Raw genomic sequence first — 5,900 nt, forward strand, 5'->3', positions numbered from 1 at the left:
ACTTACACCCTATGGGTTTTACTCCTTCGGGTGGGTCAACCAATGTCCACACATCGTTGACCTTCATGGACTCCATTTTGGATTTCATGGCCTCTAGCCATTTCTCAGAGTCAGGTCTCTGCATTGCATCCATGTAGGTGATCGGATCCTCATCATTTTCATCAAGTTCGACAGGATCACCATCCCGGACCAAGAAACCATAGTATCTGTCCGGTTGATGTGGTACTCTACCAGACCGCCTTAAGGGTGCATAATCAATGGGCTCCGATCTGATCTAATCAAATCCGGTTCAGGTTCAGTAACATGTGTCGATTTTTCCACCTGTCGAACTTCGTCAAGTTCGACTTTAGAGGCAACAGTTCCTTCACTAAGGAACTCCTTTTCTAAAAAGATTGCCTTAAGGCTGACAAACACCTTTTGCTCATCAGCAAGGTAGAAATAATACCCTTTGGTCTCTTTTGGGTACCCTATAAAATTACACTTGTCAGACCTAGGTCCAAGCTTGTCTGTAATTAAACGTTTAACATAAGCCGGACACCCCCAAACCCTAAGGTGCGAGAGTACTGGCTTACGTCCTATCCATATCTCATATGGCGTTTTGGCTACAGACTTACTCGAAACTCTATTTAGAAGGTAACAAGCGATTCGAGCGCATATCCCCAGAGGAAGATCGGCAGACCAGCAAACCCCATCATGGATCGAACCATGTCTAACAGGGTCCGATTCCTCCTTTCAGACACACCATTATGCTGTGGTGTTCCAGAGGAGTCCACTGAGAGAGAATCCCATTCTCCCCTAGATACGTCAGAAACTCATTGGAAAGGTATTCACCTCCTCGATCAGATCGAAGAGTTTTAATACACTTTCCAGTTTGTTTTTCTACCTCATTTCAGAATAGTTTGAACATTTCAAATGATTCCGACTTATGCTTCATTAAATAGACATACCCATACCTAGATAGGTCGTCTGTGAAGGTTATGAAGTAGAAAAATCCACCTCTTGCACTTGAGCTCATGGGTCCACATACATCAGAATGTACCAGACCTAAGAGTTCACTGGCTCGCTCACCTTTTTCAGTAAAAGGTGACTTGGTCATCTTCCCAAGAAGACAGGACTCACAGGTTGGAAGTGATTCACAATCACTAACTTCAAGAATTCTTCTTGAGCCAACCTGTTTATCCTGTTCTTATTGATATGACCTAGCCTACAGTGCCAAAGGTAGACTTCTGACACATTATCTATTCTAGAGCATTTACCGAATTTTTGAACCACATTAACAGGCTGTGATAGTAAGTAAATTCATTATTTAATTGTCCAACAAATATTGTAACACCATTCAAAATATATTGCAAATATTTCTTTTATTAAAAAATCATAACCGTACATGGCCAAAAGGCCTACAGAAATAATATTTAATAAAAAACTTGGACAATAGTGACATTCACTCAGAATTACATTACGAGAATTGATTACAAGACTCATGATTCCTAAAGCTAGAACTGGAACTTTGCTTCCATCTCCAACATTCAGGAACCTCTCGCCTTCATCAAATCTCCTACTGACCTGCAGACCCTGCATCGAATTACAAATATGATAAGGGCTTCCGGTATCCAATACCCAGGCAGTAGTATCACAAATCGAAAAGTTGCAAGGAGTTATCATATAATTACCTTGCTTCTTCTTTGGCCTGTTGGGTCCAGGGAGGCAATGTATTGAGGACAGTTCCTCTTCCAATGCCCGTGCTTCTTGCAAAAGAAGCACTCCGCCTGGCTCTGGTCGTGCTTGCGCTTCTTGGTCTGACCCCGTGCTACTGTCCCAGCATGAGATTGCACCTTCTTATTTTTCTTCTTCTTGTTCTTCTTCCCTTCCCAAAGGGTTGACGATGAGAAGAAGACCCTCCCACTACATTCACCGACTCCTTATGGAGTTGGTGATCCTTCTCAAAGTTCTGCAGCAACCCCAACAATCCGTGGTAGTTTACTGCAGGCTTTGTCATTCGAAAATGAGTAAGGAATGGGAGGAAGGACTTGGGCAAGGAATTAAGGATCGCATCCTTACCGAGCTGCTCGTGCAGAGGAAAGCCCAATTTGCTTAGGCGCTCAATCATCTCGATCATGTACAGTACATGATCAGTGACTGAGGCCCCATCCCTCATCCGAGCATTGAAAATGGCACAACTAGTTTTGTGCCTTTCAACATCGTCAGGCGTGCCAAAGGAGTCGTTCAACATTTGAAGCATCTCCTGTGGCTGGGCGTTCTCAAACCTTCGCTGAACTCGTCATTCATTGCTGCCAGCATAATACATCGAACGGTGGTGCGGTCATTGAGCCACTTCAAGTAAGTGTCTCGGATCGCCTTACTAGCGTTCGGAGCTGGCTCCTCAGGTGCTGGATCCGTTACTACATAAAGGATCCGCTCATGCTCAAGGATGATTTTCAATTTTCGATACCAGCTATCGAAATTGGGTCCCATGAGCTTGTCATTATCTAATAATGATCGGAGCGACAGGGTAGTGGCCATAGCTGCTTAAAGGAAAATGAGACCTCTATTAGTACATAAATTAATACTAAAGACTTGGATTTTAGTCTAAAGTTTTTCCCAATATTTTTACGAACTGGTAGCCTCATCCTCCAATTCGAGGAATTACTTTAATTCCTTAATGGGTACTAGAATCCACACAGACTACACACGAGCCCAACTTTGGTTGGTCAACCCATGTGCATCTATGGGTAGGTTCTTAACCAGTTGTTTCTCTAAACAACTTCTAGTAATTGATTTTGCCCCAGAACCTAATCAGTAGGCTTTGGCCTCCACTGAAAAGATCTGGTTAGGTCCAACCATTAACATGACTTAATTTAGTGAATCGGACCAATAAATGATCAGGCCGACTTTGGCCGGCCAACCTAACCACCATCAGAAAGACTCAATCAAATTATCATATTATGAATAATAATTCCATTAGCCAATGAGCATCAGGCCTTTGGGCCTCCAATGATCATTGAACTAATGGACTCATTATCACTCACTTAATGGGAGGCTATGACTTAGTTATCATTATAACTTAATCATTTTAGGGACCTAATAATTTTAGGATTTTATTAAAGAATAGTAGGGAAGAAATCATCCAGCCAATTTCAATCCTCCCACTGACTTCATCAAGTCAGATTAAAAAAGAATTTAATTAAAGCTGGCATTAGGAGCACCTAAATCAGTCACACTGATTTACCTAATGACATGGGTGAGCTCTAATCACCAAGTGATCTAATCAAAATCTAACTTACCAGATTGGCCAGGTAAGTGAGATCAGTGGTGGGGATTTGCCATTAACTCGTCAATGATCGAATCAATGCGAGTAGCTCCCGCTTAAGAACCACTGGTCAAAACTGCCGAACTTACCTTAGGCACCAACCGGTTCATTAGTTTTAATTTTGATCAACTTAGTAAATAGGGCTCCACCACGTAGCCATGAATTAAGTCCATCTTGGTCTAGTTAAAGACATGGACCCATTCAACTACAACTATTGAAGTTGAGTCTAGAGTATCCTTGACCTAATCTAATTCAACTTTTGATTAGATTTGACCAATTACTCCATTTAGTCCATTTTTTAAACTAACCTTAGGTCTAACCCAATTATGGACCTAATTCATCTAACCCATTGACCCACAAGTTTATGCAATTGTCTTAGGTCTTAATTCACAATTCTAGACCTACTAGACAAACTTAATTCTTTTAATTAAGTACTTGGGCTGATGGGTCAGGGTTTGGCATTTTAAAAAAATTTTCAAATTTGAAAGATTTTATTTTCTGTTCACCAAATGTGTTAACTCATTTCACAAATGGGTCAGCACATTTCATAAACAGCAATTCTATTGCTCATTTCATAACAGAAAATAACTCAAAATAAATCATAAATTTTCTTTTAGATCTAATCTAACACATTCATGATAAATTTCTTAATTAAGTCCTTTCGCTGCTTCATCGGCATGGGATATAATTGCATCGGCACCCCTACCGCCATAGGAGACCCCATCGAATGGGAAGAGAGGGCCTTTAAACCCTACTTTTCTCCTATGACCGGACGGCCATGGCAACCAACCCAATTAGATTACTTGCTACTTGGATCAAGTATATCTAAATATACCAATTTCAAAATTTAAATTTTGAATTTCAAATTTTAAATTTCAAATTTTAAATTTCAAATTTGAGATTTCAACCAAATTTTAAATTTGAATTTCCAATCTTTGAATTTTAAATTTTGAATTTTGAATTTCAAATTTTCAAATTTTGAATTTCAAATTTTAAATTTCAAATTTCAATTTGAGATTTCAACCAAATTTCAAATTTTAATTTTGAATTTCAATTTCAAATTTTGAAATTTCAAATTTCAAATTTCAAATTTAGATTTCAACCAAATTTCAAATTTCAATTTTGAATTTCAAATTTGAAACTTCTAACAAATTTCAAATTTCAAATTTCAAATCTTTTTGAATTTTGAATTTTGAATTTTGAATTTCAAATTTAAACTTATAGATTACACCTTAATCTACGCATGCATATGTATATCATATTCTAGAACCATGCTCTGATACCATTTTAAAGCGAAAATTTAGTGCAGGGGTAAAATGGTAATTTTAAAACTTTTTCAAAATTACTATTTTACAGTGAAATTATTAATTAATCTCATTAATTAATACTAATTAACCCTACACTAGGATCTAAATATGATATAACAGCACGATTTAAATTTGAAATTCAAATTTGAATCAGTAAACGTTTTACAGTACTGTGTTCAGAACACATCACCTTTTGCGGGTAGTCGATCACCCAATCTGATCACCGTCGGGGGGTTCTGATCATCACGTCACAGCCACACAAATGTCTGGCCTCTGTGGATCGTCCACACGAAGCTCCCGTCTGATCAGCTCCTCACGAATCTAGTTCGTGATTTCATCCTTTTGATGGCAGATGTTGATCGAACTCCTTCGATCGATGTGTGCTGACTTCTCGAACACTCTGGATCATCTGCACAAGTTGCTTGAGAGGCTGATGGATCTCTCCCTGAAATTTGGTGGACTCACGACACTCGTGGCACACCAATCTCACTTCCCGAACCTAGGTAGAAACCCTAGGGTACACACCAAAAACCCTGTGCCCAATTTTCTCTCTTTTTTTTTTTCTCTCGAAGGTTTTGGACCTTCACCTTGCGCAGAAGCCTTCCTCACGCCCCAAAGTTTCTCTCCTAAAATTTCTACACACGTCCCACCTTTCTCCTCTTTTTAAAACAACGTCGAACGTGTCTTATCCGCGTGAGAGGATAAAGACAAGAGGTTACACATTTGAATTCAAATCAAATTTGAATTCAAACAAAAACCAACTTATCCCTATCCTTTTGGGTTGAGAAGAAAAGGGGTGTGGCTCTTTGAGAGTGGAAAATGTTTCACGAGAAACCTTTTCTCGTGTAAGTAATGTGGCGCACAAAATGGATAAGGATGAAAGGGCAAGTGATAAGTTATCCATTCAAATTCAAACATGTTTTGAATTTGAATGGCTAACTAATTATTTTATCCATCCATATGGTGCACAAATGAGGGTGTGGGAAGGGTTTTGCATGATAAAAATTTTACGAGAAGTTTCTTCTCGTGAATTCAAATGGGTGCAAGGAAGTTGGGTGTCGCAGGGAATTTAAAACAAGGTGGTTTGATTCAAATTGAGCTAACCTAGTTTAAAATAGGTCAAGCAAAATTAGACCAGATTAAATCCAACATAATTAGCTTAATTAGGCTCAATAAAATCCTAATCAAATCAGGAATTAACTAAACCTAACCCCTGATCAAATCAGGGACTAAACCACCTTAGCGATTAGGTCAACATTTAACCTAATCGGGTCAATCCAAACTGA

The sequence above is a fragment of the Elaeis guineensis genome, chromosome 9 (assembly GCF_000442705.2).
Source record: "Elaeis guineensis isolate ETL-2024a chromosome 9, EG11, whole genome shotgun sequence".
NCBI classification, from domain to species: Eukaryota; Viridiplantae; Streptophyta; class Magnoliopsida; order Arecales; family Arecaceae; genus Elaeis; species Elaeis guineensis.